This window comes from Pyrgilauda ruficollis, unplaced genomic scaffold, assembly GCF_017590135.1.
Source record: "Pyrgilauda ruficollis isolate IOZ18807 unplaced genomic scaffold, ASM1759013v1 scaffold9, whole genome shotgun sequence".
Classification (NCBI taxonomy): Eukaryota; Metazoa; Chordata; class Aves; order Passeriformes; family Passeridae; genus Pyrgilauda; species Pyrgilauda ruficollis.
Window position 1 is genome coordinate 12,031,618 of NW_024531043.1, and position 14,974 is coordinate 12,046,591.

Below are 14,974 nucleotides of genomic sequence, written 5' to 3' on the forward strand. Positions count from 1 at the left end.
TGAAGTGGATCTGCTCTCTGCTGTTCTTCAAATCACCTGCTGAGCTCAGTGTACCACAGGGGCTTGCAACCAAGCCACATGGCATCAATCTCTCCAGCAAGGACACCAAGCTTTCCTGCAAAAGCAGAAAATGCCCACAACTCCTCTTGGCTGAGCCTCTGCCTCAACCCCTTTTCTTTTTTTCAGCTCCAAGCACAGCGCTGGAAATAAATGCCAGTGGTAAGCAGACAGTACACACTAGATAACAAACACTGCAGTTGTGAGCAGAGAACTCAGGAGATCTGTCATTCCAGTTTCCAGAAAAAAAAAAAAAAAGAAAAAAAAAGCCACAGTTCAAGGCCTCTTTAGTTACGTAAACTTCATTTCCATGTCTTTTATCACTGATAAGATAAGCCATTGCTCAAGTTCAAGTTCTGTATCAAGTAAACCATGATAATCCTCTTAGGAATTCCCCATGCCCCAGCTTGAACAGACCTGCAGAAAAGAGCTTAAGGGGTTGCCTTCAGCTTAAAAAAAGAAACACACAAGCACACAGCCACAGACTTATTTATAATGTAGGCAAATTTGGGGCCTAGTATAGAGCACTGGAGGCTTATACAGCTCTGTCTGAATAAGGGATCTACTTCTGCCCTAGTTCATAAATGCTACAAGCTACTACTTGGTCATGCATGGCTCAGCTGAGCACCAGCCTGGAGATGATTGCCTTCCAAGGAGGATTTCTTGCAGCAACAGGAATCCAGAGGGTCAGACCCCAGAAGAAATTAAACTGATTCACAACCAGTCACACACACTTTGTCCTGGATTAGAGCAACAAGACTTTCCCAGGCAGCAGTATTTTTTTTTTATTTATTACAACACAGGATAGTTTTATATCCTTTAATGGTGGCAGCAGAATTACAGTGATTTTAGGCAATTATTGCCCTGCTTTGGGTACAAGACATTAAACTTATTAAGACCACCTCCTCCTGTACTTTACTGTCAAAACACCCAGATGCAAAACATCGCTGTCTACATTTGTTAAGAGGATGATTTGATCCAATCTAGCAACTGACTACATTTACTAACCACTTAAATATGCACTCACACACCCCACACTGCAACACAAAAGGCCATTTCATAAATATCTGATTGCAAGACAGATGACAGCAATAAGCAGGCACACAAACTCTTGCCCTCCTCTCTGCTGCTCATCATCAGGACACAAATTACCTGGGCCGGCAATTTCATCACGGTGTCTTCCAGGGAACCGACTTAGCCTGAAGGCAACGCAGGCCAACATTTGAAGCTTTAATACTTCACTTCACAGGGCTGCATGTGGCCACCCCCAGCGTGCTTCAGCAACGTGCAGGCACACGCTGCAAGGCCACAGCATTAAACCCTTCTAAGCTGGTGGCTGCCAGAAGATCAAGGCACCAGGCAGTGGGTAACATCTGAAATTGGTGCTTAAAATGCAAATTTTCTTCAGGTCTATCTACTTCCTCAGCAAGCCCAACAGGCTCCAGCACTCACAGTTGTTTCTTATACATTTCCAGCTACCATGACTTTTATCCCTCTGAGAGCTCCTCTCCATTAGGGTCTTTCGCACATCTCTCAGTATTTTATGACACTCAAACTGAAAGATGCAGCATATCAAACAAAACACATCTCTCTCCTTCCCACCAGCAACTTCAAGATCCTTCAGCACTGACTGACAACCCACAATATTGTGGGAAAGGCTGTTTTCAGATCAGCTGCTGGAAAAGCTCTTCCAAGGTAGCAGCTGAATTCAAATCACATACCAATTAGCTCAGGGGGATTTGTATGTTTTTCTTTCAGGAAACCTATTTGAAAACAAAACAAAGAGGCAAAAAAATAGTTTAAATCTCATTAAAATATCTCAAACTGTGTCACAAGAATGCCACATTTTCTACTGAAGAAAACAAGAGCAGCTTTAACTAGTTTCACCTCACCGGACGGAATTTTGTCCTTCAAACCCACTTGCTGTGTCCTCCCACCTCCAAGAAGATAACACAGAGGTCCAGAGCAGCTGCAGACCTGCTCAGCATCACACAGCAAGTAAACCACCAAACTGCCTGGGTCTGTCCCAGATCTTTCCCACAATACGAGGTTTTCCACCCTGCTCTCCCTTAGGTTTTCACCTCAAGGCCACATGCAGATGACCGTGCTTTTTCTGAAGCCAGTGCCAATGAGGCCACTGCATTCGTTATCCGGCAGGATAATGACAGAGTGCAATTCAGTCAACAGCAAATCCTCCCCAGGGAGATGCCCTCTGACCCTCCCTGAGCTGGGGGATGAACGCAGACAGCCAGATCTCAGACAGGCGGCAGGGCTGAGTGAATAATTCCTAATGAATCCTTTCATCTCTTCTTTTGTTTTGGGGAAGAGAGGGAGGGGGTGAAAGGAAATAGTTTGGTACTATCCACCAGCAGAAAATTATTTTCTAGAGCTACCCCAAATCACTGTCATCTGAACAACATTTTTCATGGCTTCTGCACAGTACGTGGGCACAGAACACAGGCTGCTCTCTGCAGAGAAGCCCCTCGTGCAGACAGCCAGTCTGGGAGAGGGGAGCAACAGCCAAAGACACAGCAAGAGCAGGGATGCTGCTGCAAGCCTCGCTTAAAATCACCCTTAGGCAGGCAATTGAGAGTTAATCTAAGATATCCACTGAAACCGCATTTCTGCCAACGAAATTCAGCTCCACTGACACATCAGCAAATGCATGAAGGACAAGAAAGTTCATGAAATGAGGCCCACAGAAAGCCAGGATCTTACCTCTCTCCACATGCCACTCAGACCTCACTATCAATTTTCTCTCATTTTCCAAGCCACAAGCTGTAAGGATAACAAGGATGTGATAAAAGCAGATTTATTTTTTCCCCAACAAAAAGAAGCAATTCTCATTTCTCCAGTGTGAATTCAGCTGTAGAATTCAGTTTAGCAGCATCTGCTGAATGCTCTGTGTCATGCAGAGGTACCACAGTAAACAAGGGTGGAAAAACAACTCCCAACTCTGAGATCTCAGAGCTGCTTCACAAGCTTTCAGTCATTCATGCAGCACCCTGGCCCATGGGCACTTGTCCTCATCGCTTTTAGCTTTGCAGTTTTTATCCCCATCTCTCAACTGGTCCTAAATTCAGCCATGTCTGAAGCAGTCACCTCCAGCTGCACCAGCATTTACAGGGATTTACCCTCAGCAGGTTGTGGGTTATACTGGGAACAGAAATCACCCAGAAGGACCATGGTGGTGAGATGCTCCCAGCCCCATTCCCAGACAAATGAACTGACATGAACCTGCACACTTCAACAGGGCTTGGCTTGTGTATTTATAGAGATGGCAAATCCCAGGGATATCAATGACAATCTCTTCCCCAGTAAAACCTGATTACAGTGCTGGACTCTCTAAAGTCCCCCTGCCACCTCAGACATCATGGGGAGCAGCCAGCAAACCCCTCCAGGTGCCCTGCACAGCAGGGGTTGCAATGCCAATGATTAAGCAAATCTTCAAAGGGAAAAAAAAACAAGAGTCCTGGTCAATGACTGACCAGTGTAATAGCTCAGGCTACTATCATGTGCTCTTCTCACACCACATTTGTTTTCTGGGCTGCCCAAGAGGTTTCCAAGGGTCAAACACGAGGTCATCAGCTTTGCTGAAAAATATAAAAAGCTGTAGCTGCAAGTAAGGAAGGTCCCAGTACTTACAATTAAGGCTAAAAAAGACATGAAAATGCAAATCCTCTAAGTTTAAACATACCAGAGGCAGCATCAAAAAGGAGAAGGAAAAAAAAGAAAAAGGGTTTTATGGTTTTTGAAGATCAGACCTTCGCAATATTTAGTAATCCATGAAAAATTCTGACCAGCCTCAAGGACCAAGAGTGGCTGTGGAGAAAGCAAAACCTTGCTTTCAGGCTATTTTGAGAAGCACTCACAAGGTTTATCCCAGAAACTGCTTTCTGCCTACTCAGATTTCTCAACTGAGCCAATCACATGGTGTTTCGATGGACTGCTGGAGACACTTGAGAATAGCAGAGCTGCCTGCTGCTATCTGCCTGGCACAGGGTGGTTTTTAATTGAGGCTGAACTCTTAAGTCCCTGCTGCAGTCTGCAGCTCCAATCACTGAAATAATAATTAAACCCAGGAGAAGCAGTGCAAAGCAGCAATGCTTTTGACTAATACATTAAGATGAGGGGACCTGAAGATGTGCACAGGCAACTCCAGGATGTGCTGGTTTGTTCCAAGCCTGAGGATTTCACAGATTTTTAAACAGAAAGAGCGGCAGAGATCCTGCAGTACAGAAACAGCAGAGATGCAGGAAAGTATCCACTTTCACCTCACCCAGTCCAAGGAAGAAATCAGAGCAAGTTTTTGCCACCTGAGTTTGGGACCTTCCTTACCCAGAGAGGGGAACGCAGAGCGAGAGATGCACCCAAGGCATCAGACTGATCTGAGCCATCCTCCCCAGTTCAAATTAACCTGGGAAAGAAACCACTCTGAGAAAGTCTGTGCTGGCTGTGGAGGTTGCTGGCAGATCAGACAACACAAGTTCAGCTCTGAAATCTGAGGGGAGAGACTGAGCCTGGAAACGACTCTCCATTAGGTTAATTACTCAAGTTTGATGTATCCAAGTCGGTTACCATGGCCACAGGAACTGAAGAGTAATGCTTTACACAGATTTCCTTGTGTGGGACTGGGGACAGGGAGCTCATCCAGCCCCTCCAGGCCCCCTGGGCAGGCAGGGAGGAAGGAACTTGCCACCCTGGGCTCTGTGCCAGCCCCTGGGCTGGGCTGCTCACAAACCCTTTACAGGGACTGCTCCCTGTCCATAAGGCTGCTAAAAATAGCACCCGAGCTCAACCAGGTTAATGACACATCGAGAAGATGCATTTGCACATAAAAATAAACAGAATGCATGTGAGATCTGCCCTCCACCTGGCTTTTGGCTGGATGGTTTTGAGTGGGGAGAAAAACCAAAAAGCTGCTGTTTTCTCTTAAAAATGCAATGCCTATCTGTCAAAGATGTGACAGAAAGCTGTCCATCTCTCCAAACACTATGGCAAATACAGCTGAAGCTTGTCTATCAATTTCAGAGCCTGGAAAGAGACCACGGCATATTACAAACAAACAAACCAACATTTTAAGTGTCATTAGTTACATTATGATCAACATCACGTCAGTTGCTTACAACTCCACTCTGCAGCAAACACTCACCCAAGCACTAGCACACATGAGTAAAACCTACTGCAAGCAACTTCAGGAACAGCAGCAGATTTAGAAAAGAGTGGGAGAGAAAAAGCAATCTGTAATTCAGCAAGGCTCCTGTGGCAGAGCAGGTTTAAACTCCCTCGAGAAAAGGACCCACCTCTCACTCTCTGCCCATCAGGTGCCTCGCTGAGCCAGGACTGACGCCTGCAGAAGCTGCCACACTGCACAGGGGATGGCTTCTGCTCAAACTCTGCTCCCTATCAGCTGGCCCTGGGTATGCAGGGCCACTGCACAAAAAGCACAGAGCACCTCAGGCTCCTGGTTGTACAAGCAGGAACAAAGGTGCTGCAGCCAGCACAAAGCAGCAACAATTAGAGAAAACCAAGCCTGCCGCAGAGGAACATTCCAAGTCACCACTCCCAAGCAAGAACTTCATTTCCAGCTCACAGGAAAGGAGCAAATGCCACAGAAATGACTGAAGTGCTACAGCAGTGCCTGAGCTTGACCCCAAGCTGAAACTTGAGGAACCCCAAGGTGAAACTGCTGCTGCTGCAGGAACACCAGAGCCCTACCTGAGGGTCTCCATCACCTGCTGCAAAATTGATTGGTGCATCCCACGCTTGAGAGAGACACGTGGCATGTCTGCAAACAGGTCTGTGCACAAGTTTTGGGGGAATATCTCCCCTCTTAGAAGGGAATTTCAGTCCTGTGGTATTTACTCCTGCAAAAGAAAGGCTTGAAGCACAACCAGGTTGTGTGAAGTACAGCCACTCTTCCCTGATTTCAGGCCCTGTGTCCCCTGGCTCCACATCTGTCCTTGCAGCATCCCTACTTTGAACTGACTTAAAACCATGACTGCTTTGTGAAGACATTCATTCAGCTACTCAGGTGAAAAATAACAGGAGAGGGAAGCACTGTGATAGGAACATGCTGAGAGGCAGGGAGGTGCAAACTCCTTCAACCAGCACTACAGCCAAAGTCCCCCAATTTCAGAAATAACAGCATAAAGTGAGCTAGATGCAGTGAAAAAGAGGAGCAGGAATCACCCCTGACAGCCCCAGCCCCGCCAAGAGTTACAATCAGCCCCACCTTTCTCAGAAGGTTCATGTTCAGCTGTTAGCTTCCCCCTTTTCTGCACATGCCATAAGTAGTTGCTCACACAGATTTCTTTGTTACACTTACCAAAAAACTGGGAGATGGACATCTGACAGGAGCACAGAACATGGAGACCACCACTCCCTTCTGTAACTAATTGTTCTGCCCCCTCAGCACACACCAAACTGACTTGGCAAGGCTGCAAGGCAAAGCTGCTGTATTTATTTACACTTTTTTTTTTTTTTCCTGCTGGTTGAGAAGCTTCATAAACCAGTTTGCAAATGGCCAAGACAGCACAGGCACCTTTTTCAAGTTTTTCATAAACTGGAATGAGTGAAAATAGCAGGGACAGCAGCATTCCTGGTTGTGTCCTTTACAATAGATATTTTACCCTCAGTTACCTAAGAATTAATTGGCAAAATACTCAAGAAGTTCTCAAGTAAAGGCAAGTGTGGACACTCACTCATTTCTGGGTACAGTGCTCTTACCCTAGGAATCAGCCTCAAAAACAAAAATGAGTATGTGCAGACTGGCTGCTCGGAAGGCAGGGGAGTGCCTGTGCAGCCAAACACATTTTGTGCCTGGAGCAGCACCCGGGTAAGGCCAGGCTGAGCAGTCGTGCACAGACACGTTCCTGGAGCAGCCACAAGCCTGACTCTGCACCCATCTTCCAACTCAGCCAAAGGTTCAAGGTGTTTCCGCATGAAACAAGGAACTAGAGCGAGGCAAACACAATAATACATTGTGTGGGGACTGAAACCTCCTGCTGAGAAGAAATCCACAGACGTTTAAAAAGCACAACCGAGCAAAATGCAGAAAAAAATAAGACACAGATGGAGCTTAAAGCTCTTGTCTCATTGAGCCAGAGCAAAACTCACTCTGCCTTTGGCAGGGGAAACAGGAGCAGCCAGGGTGCTTGTGTCTGCCTCTGCAGCACAACTCCTCCACCTCAGGGCAAAGCAAATTCCCCATTTCTCAGCCTTCTCTGCTGCTGGCAGAGTTTAAGGACATTCACAGAAGTGCGTTAGATTTCACGAGCACCAGTCTCGGTGGAGAAGATGCAAACCTCAGCTCTGCACAGTGAGAGAGTTAAAATAAAAACACAACCCTTAAGGTACATGCTGACTTCTCTCTTTACTTCTGTTTCATAATGCTGGAGAAAACCCAAAACCCTGCAGTGTTTCTCACTCCAACACCACACAGCCCTCAGGAACGCTGCTGGCAGCTGGCTGGGTTCTGGACCAAAACCACAGCAGCTCTTTATGTGCATCTCAAGACACGTAGACATCAAAAACCAAAGAAAAAATAAACCAAAAAAAAAAAAAAAAACAAAAAAAAAACAAAAAAAAAACAAAAAAAAAACAAAAAAAAAAACCAAAAAAAAAAACCCACCCCAACAATTTTTAAGTAGCAACCCTGTCAAGATATCAAAGTAAAGCCAAAACTAAAACCTACAAATGAAGCAAAAAAATAGGAAGGAGAAAAAAAGGGCTGGCTGACACCTCCTATACATGCTGCCAGCAGGATCATTTGCTCCAAAAATAAGGATGCTCAACACATCTCAACTGATGACATGACAACTGCTTCACGTCCCAACACCGAAGTTGCATAAAAACCTCTGAATACCCATTGCCTCGCAGCTCAGTAAAAAAAAAAACAAGCACTCTACTCAATCAGAGCAAGCAACAGACACCGAGAAACATTTTCAGCTCTTCATTTCCACTCAAGCATCCAGTCAGGCTGCAGAGAAGCATTTTACCCCTCCGCCCTTTGCCAGTCACGCTCAGCAGCTCCAGCCACAAGGCTGCAGCTGAGCTGGCTGCCCAGGTGCCTGTGCCCACAGCATGCAAAAATATCCCAACTGTAGCTCTGGATCCCAAAAAACTCCGCAGAGCAAGCGCACAAGGGGAGAGCTACTGACTCCAGGTCCCCCCAGACAGCAGCAACCAACCTCCTGCAGAGCCTGGATATGCTGGGGCTGCCTCAGCAGCACCTCCCAAATAAGAGACATTTAAGACTAGAAAGCCTTCAATAAGAATTCTGAAGGCTTTTTCCACTGCCAGTTCTGAGAGTTTTCCCAAAGCACAGAACACACAGACTCCTGTAATGCAGACTTTGCTGCATTTTATTTCTTTGACAGTTTTTAATCACCTCTGGTCTAGCATTTGGAAATTATTATTCACACACACAACAGGAACAACGCTGCAGGGAAACATGAATTTCACTGGCCTGCCTGGTTTTGTCTGTGGACACCACCTCACATATTACCAAATCAAAACAAGCCGGCCAACTTGAGCGTGAGGGGGAAATGAAAGGGCAGACCGGTGACCTAGAAATGAAGCTGACACTCTGGCATGAGCTTGAAACTCTGCAGCAAAGGGGAAAAAAAAAAAAAAAAAAAAAAAAGCTCTAACTGCTTTCAAGATGGAGCTTGAAAAGTTTATTAATGGAATTATATGATGTGGTACCGACAGAAAAGCAAGGACTTGATCAAGGAGGTTTTTCCAATAGGAAAGAGAGGACGTAGTTATTTACTAAACACAAGAAATTCTTACACCAAAGAGGAGACGTAGTTATTTGATGTTCAGACACCATAAAAACACCCCTACCAAACCACTGGAGAAACTTCTTGAGCACACAGTTGTGGTACCAAACACCACTGCTCTGACAGACGCCCAAGATTTACAGACCACACGATGTCACAAATGGCATGGCGGTAACAGCATGGATTGAGCAGGCAGTAGACAAGGCTTGAGGGCTTCAAGCAGTGATCAAATGCAAGCTCACCCTGCCAGGTGTAACTGGTTCAAAGAGGGTGTTCACAAGCTACCTTTGTTCCAGCAAGTCTCAGGCTTGAGCGAGTAATGTCCACATCAGCAGCATAAACTGACACAGGATCCGCATCGCCCTCGGCAAGGCTGACAGAGAGGTTCCACGAGCCAACATCCAGCCCAGACCCTGCGTGCACCATCAGGTAATCCAGTGTAAATCACTGGGGACTCACAGCCTCCCAAAACCAGCTCCTTGCAACATCAGACCAAGGAGATCACGCGGCCTCGGCAGCAAACACTTAGACAGAACGCTTCTGCTGCAAGAGCCAGGTGCTGCCACTGATAAACCACGTGCTCTCCAGGGTTTCTGCAGCACTGCAGGTACAGGTTTGAGAAGTTTGCAGAGGCCAAAGACTGAGCTATTTATGAAGTGATCAAGTACCATATAGCTGAGAGCTGGTCTTATAAAAATTTAGCTGCTGGAGTAATTTTATAAGGTTTTAAAATATTTTCAGAAGAAAGCCAACTTTCCATTGTTTGCCGCAGCTTGTTAGAAGCCCACACATCCCGCAGTGTAGAGGAACAGACACCCTCCACCCTCTCCAGCCAGTGCTGCACGGCTGGAGGCACAGGCAGATCTTCAGAAAGCTCGACTTTGCTTGTCATCCTCCTCAGCAATTCAGCTCTCCCACCACATCCCACTGACACCCAAGCGCAAGGCTCTGCCCTTCACCATGCTGTGTTGCAATAACCAGGCCCCAGTTCTTCACACAACCACCTAAGCCTCCAGACCTCGCAATTAAACACTCCCTGAGGAGGATGAAACCTGCCCACCTGGGAGGCAGCAAGTCCTCAGGGACTGAACACAGACGATGGGACGATCTGCACCAGGAACCTTCCCAAACCCTGTCATCCTCCACCCACGGGCTGACACATTTCTTTCCTTCTGCCTTCTTCAACACAGAGACAAGGAAGAGCACACTGCAAAGGACTCTCCTGCCCTAACATGCACAGGACAAACCCAAACTGTGTTGCTTAAGAAGCTGGTAGGCAACATTCAGGTACCAGCACACAGCACCAGCCAGAGCCTGCAGAAAACACAGATTAGAGGACGCAGAAGTCCCAAAAACTACACGATAGATGGTCACGCCACTGAAGTATTTATTCAGTTTACAGCCAGATCCCTGAGCAGGCAGGGAGAAGCACACCCAACTGGAAGAGTTAACTTCCCACACGTTTGGCCAAAACTGCATTTCTGGGCACCGCCACTCTGTCCAGTGTTACGCCAGGGAAACAATGCTAAATAAAGATTACGTGGAGTGGTATTATGTAAATAATTCTCTTCCACAATGAAAGGATAAACCTAGACTGCCTGGTTAGTTATTAACCCAGGAGCCAGCGCTGCAGAGAGGAAATCCTGCCGGCTCTGCCTCCCTCCCTGACACACGCACCACCCACCCGGAGAGGCACAGCCAGGCCTGCAGCCTCCAGAGACAATACCCACAGCATCCCCAGCCTCCCTGCACGCTGGCACTGTCCTCACATCACTTCCCACAGGAGGAAACTATTTGGACCCCACCACAGTGTCTCCTCCCAGGGCAACCCCGCTGCCAGCCTCAGCACTGCTGCCAATGCTCAGCTTGTTCCCCTTCCTCCTCCTCATCCTCCTCTCACCATCAGCCCAAGACATGAAGGGTTCCCTGTGCTATGAAGGGAACACATTCCTCGACACATCCTTTCTCTTGAAGGCCTTCCCTTCCTCTCACAGCTGAACCCATCAGAGCCTGCCTTTGCTTGCACACGTCCTGCCCAGAGTAACTTACTCGACCTTTCTGCTTCCATTTCTCCCTGCAACCTTCCTCCTGCCTCGGCCTCAGGTCTGAATGCTTTATGTTTGTCACACGATTTTAAATCTGTCAGCAATTCATCCATCTGCCACCTCCTGGGATACAGCCTTGCACAAACCTCTTGCTGGAAAATTAAGCTGTACCTCATTCAGAAACCAAACTGGCTTTGAGATCATTTCTTTCCAAGGTGCTGGGCTATTTCAAAGACTGGCTTCTTCCCTACAGCGAGCAGAAAAGCCATGATGCTATCCAGTCTAAAATAAACATTATGGGAGCAGCGATAAGGGGAAATATTTCAGCTGACTAAGAGCAATGCGGGTTCAAATCCAAGCGTAAGCTGATATTGCTTATAATTTGTTCCCAAGCCAAAAACACAGACTGGGAGTGAAAAAATGGAAGGCATTAAACAACAAGCAGCATACTCAGCGACTCTGAAAAACTTCAGCATTTCCATTTACATTATTATTTTTTTAAATAACCTTCAGTTTCACGGATCATAAACTTAATTTGGAGTCACTTCCCTTCTCTGTAACTAGACAGAGCTGCTATCCTTTACATTCATTAATGTTTGCTCAGTGCTCCGCAGCTATAAAGAGAGCACTAACCATTATCAGCATCCTCCATGCACCCAGCAGGCACACAACCACTGCCATGCTCTCCCTGCACCCCAGATCCCCTCCAGCTCCGGCACTGTGGGAACAATCACAGTCATGGACACCCAACTGCATCTTCACTGCTTTTCTTCCAGTGCCAGGCACTTCTCCCCTGCTCCTCCCTGGGCCTCTCCAAGCCAGACTGGGATCAGGAGCAATCAGTGACTCCTCACCTCAGCCAGGTGACATTTCTCAGCGTCACACAGTGAAGGTGGCAGGGGAGATGTTACTGTGAGAGCACTGCCTGCTCATCAGAAACATCCCCTCCTGGGGCACCCTGCTCACCTTTAGTAGGAACAGTCCACACCCCAGAGAGACTCCAGCTGCCAAAGGCAGGTTGGCTGGAACAGAGAACTGGTGGCCTCAAGAAGGGAAGTGACAAGTAGGGTGGGCAGCGGGACTGGGGGTGCAGCCCAGATTTCTCAATTCCCAGTACAGTCCCGCAGCTGCCTCGTGCTCAGGTCAGGGATCACTTCCCAAAACTGACGAATCACTCATTTCCTTCTGCTCTTCTGTCCTCCTTCCCTTCCTGCCAGATTCATCCCTCATTCTGATCAAGCTTTTACAGGCATTTTCGTGCCCTCTGTTCTGGAGCTCCAGCTCCCTCTTCAATCTTCTTTTTGGGAAAGCAGCTCTGCTGTAGTCATGCTCATTAAATGATACACATTTCCATTTTCTACTGCAATGCAAAGATCTATCCCTAGACACTACAGGGCAAATCAGAGACCTCAACACCTGTGTGCCAGCACAAGCCCAGCCATAAATAGCAATTCTCTGCTGCTTCCTATGTCGATACACAGCAAGGGTCCTTCAAAGCCATGCAGCAGCCTGTGCCACAGCAGCCTAGATGAGAATCCATGACCTCAGGATGCCCAAATCCTTAAGCAGCTGCAAAAGCCTCAGTCACTAATCAGAGAGGCGACTGGGTGCTGCTATAGCTCATTTCCAGCTCCATTAGAGCTGACCCTGCTCTCCGCTGAAAACTCTCAGCGAAGACTAAAGGAGCCAGGGCTCCTAAAAACGCAGCTGCACAAAAATAACAGTGCTCCTAAGAACACACTGGCCTGGATTCCCATCCTTGTGCAGCCCTGCAGCGAAGCCCATGGTCTGCATTCGGGGACCACTGCTCACAGGCACAAAGCCCAGGGGGAACCAGCACTTTGCCACTGGGAAGAACAAGCCCTCACACTGAACAAGCAAAGCACTTCATGGAGAAAGAGACTTTTCACCAGCTCTCCAGCAGACTTGCTCTGACACATTGAACTTCACATAACCCCACCAGCCTCAGTTTTCTGACTTGTGAAGCGATCTGGTCAGAATGAGACAGTGGGTTAGGGATGGGGAGTACTGCACCCCAAAGGCCCTCCTCCAACCCATTTCCCTTCACAACTGCTCAAATCAGCCACCCAAAACCTACCTCTGAAAAGTTCCCGGTTCATCCTCCTTTTGTACCCACTCATCTAGAAACTGACAAGATCGTAACTTTCCTCCCCGCACAGGGACACGACCATGATGGTATCTCAAGCACATAAATTATAGTTGGTTTCAAACAGGTTTCTCCCAGGACAACTGGATTGCAAAAAGGATTGTATTGCAGCAGAGGCCGCTAAAAACCAGAACCAGGAACACTGGGAGCCATCAAGGGGGACAAATAATTCACAGCCATGTCACAAAAGATGAAGATATCTCCTATGACCCAATTCCAGCAGTCCAGAGCTGCCGTGGAGATGAGACGGGGAGCTCTCAACACGTGCAGCTATCAGCACAGCTGCACGCACACCATCGCTGCCAATCATAACAAAACTGCCTTTACCAGACTGCATCTCCTAATTACGAGACGTGAACACGGCCTGAACCAAACCCTCTTTGGATTTAGCGCAGGATGGCTCCAGGGATTAGTACAACCTCCACTGGAGGCAGCTTGGTTCAAATCCAACCACAGCCATTAGCAAGTGAAAAGTATTGCCAAGCAGCAGCTGGCTGGTGGCTTGCTCGAAACAAGTTTATGGTTTCAGTGCAGATCCTGCCGCAAAAAAATGCCAGTCACCTCCCTGGAGCTCCAAGGTGTGAAGGCAGAGGCACCCACCTGCTTCTCCAGTGCTGGAGATGCTGGCGTGGGAGGCGTTCCCAGACGGGCCCAGGACCAGCTCCAGAGCCAGCCCTGACCTCCGCAGGGTTTCAGAACCAGGTATGTTTTGCAACTTGGCAGAAACACACAGCTAAGTAACAGAAACCACCACCCACATGAAGCCCAAGAACAAAGTACCAGTGTTTTCCTGCCCCAGACATGTGCGTGCCCCATCTCCTCTCTCACACCAAAAATAGCTTCTACTTTTTCCCTTTTGGCAACAACAAACCGAGGTTTGAGTGCATTTGCTTTCAATAAACTAAACACGTTTTGCAAGAGTCTCTCTCACAGCGAAACTTACTCAACTAAAGTTTTTAAATATTTGTCACACGCAAAACTTCCCTCCCATGGCATCGTGGGACTCAAACTCAACACACTCTGTGAGCCTTGCTCACTGAATTCCTCACCCAAGGCACAGGTTTGAGCTAAATCCCAAAGTCACCCAACATCAGCACTGAAACTCAGAGAATTAAGTAGGATTTGATTAAAAATATCCAGGAATACATGGCTTCACTTGAAGAGTTTTACCACCACTTCCAGAAGAGAAGGAAATGCTCACCCAGTTGTCCCAACTCATTCCCTTTATGAATCAGTAGTAGTACCAAGTGTTTATCACTAAAGCACACGGAAAACTTAAACTTAACCTTGCTGATAAAACCCCTAGACTAAATGGAAAAACTCTCACCCCACATGACCAAGGAATACCAGCAGAACGATATCACATCCACCAAACTGATTAAAAACACCAGATTCAGCAAAACCCTGACGGGTTTTCAGGAATCCAGAGCGCAACCTTTGCTTCACGGGAATACTGAGGGAGAGGTCGCCGCAAGAGTTCAAACCATAAATGCCTGTGAACCAAGGGGTTAGGAAACACCCACTGCACAGATCACCTCCAGCAGCACTGTCCTCTCCCGCACATTCTTGAGCTGACCCAAAACACAAAGTTCAGGGAGCAGACACAGCCTGGGGCGCAGGCAGCAGTGCCTGCAGGCGTGCTGGGCTTCCAGAGGGTTCAAAGCGCTGCAAGCAGGGATGGCTTTGTTGGGTCAACACGGCCCCAGCCCGAGTCCTGCAGGTTTTGCTGCTTCAGTGGTGTTGGCAGCAGCCCACATGGCAGGCAGCTGCCTGCACCCACTGCAGCCTGCTCTTTGTGCATTGTCAGGGCAAGGGAGCAGGAGGAAGGGCCGAGGGAGAAGAGGGAACAGGAAATTATAAGAATCAACAGCAAAAAAAAGAAAAAAAGGAAGAAAAAAGAAAAAAAAAAAAAAAAAAAA

At 47.5% G+C, this 14,974-nt stretch overlaps 1 protein-coding gene across 11 annotated transcripts in view; it reads right to left on the minus strand.

Annotated features, from left to right (window-relative positions):
* NCOR2 (nuclear receptor corepressor 2) overlaps nucleotides 1-14,974 on the minus strand; it is a 228,437-nt gene that overhangs the window by 212,470 nt on the left and 993 nt on the right. The gene's annotated exons all lie outside the window — the stretch shown is intronic.